The sequence below is a fragment of the Apostichopus japonicus genome, chromosome 11 (assembly GCF_037975245.1).
Source record: "Apostichopus japonicus isolate 1M-3 chromosome 11, ASM3797524v1, whole genome shotgun sequence".
Lineage (NCBI taxonomy): Eukaryota > Metazoa > Echinodermata > Holothuroidea > Aspidochirotida > Stichopodidae > Apostichopus > Apostichopus japonicus.
In genome coordinates, this window is record NC_092571.1 from 12,829,061 (window position 1) to 12,829,916 (window position 856).

The window sequence follows — 856 nt, forward strand, 5'->3', positions numbered from 1 at the left end:
TAGAAACAATTCAACTACAACAGGGTCTTCCATGGGTGCTTCTTGTCATATATGTGTCTACAACACCTAACGTTATGATATTTTGAGTGCACTCATATTATGATAGCTTTTAGTACAAACTTCGCTATCTCTACACAGGGGACAGTAACGTTAGGTAGTTGCATTTAAACAACATACTTCCTGTTCATTGAGCACTATAGATGCAAGAATATTTGCAGACAATGATAAGGGACTATTAATCAAATCACTGGAAATTTGGAAACGCATCATTGCCTACATTCAGCATGAAAAAAATGATTGATATGAAAAAATATTGATTCCTTTAATAAGTTGTGGTTTTCGAGAGGAGAGAAAGAAAGATATTCATTTCAAAAAGTGTTTGTTATGCTTTGCTCAGGCCTAGTTGTGAGTGGGTGTACTTGGGTTGTTTTCCCCTCAAAAAAACGTGACGCAAACAATTTGAAGGTTTTGCGTCCCAGGCTGGAAGATTCATGCGTTCGTATTATCTATACATATGAAGACTCGCCCCAAACAGCGTGCCGCCCTCTGAAAAAAGTTAACTTTCCGTTGATTGCAAGTGAAGTTATCTTCTTGTCGCTACAAAATGCAGACAGTATGAAACGTGATACCTTGTCAATATTCCAAACAAAATTGATATCACCGCCTCGTGGCTGAATTCCATTCGTGGTTATCAATATAACTTTCAAATTTATAGAAAAGGACATCCCTGACACGGTTATGGCCATACACATTAACTACTTTCAAATCTATTTTATTGATGCTAATATTTAATATTATGCAACGGCCATCCTCACCTTCAACAAGAGTGTAAGGCAAAAAACACGGTAACACCAAC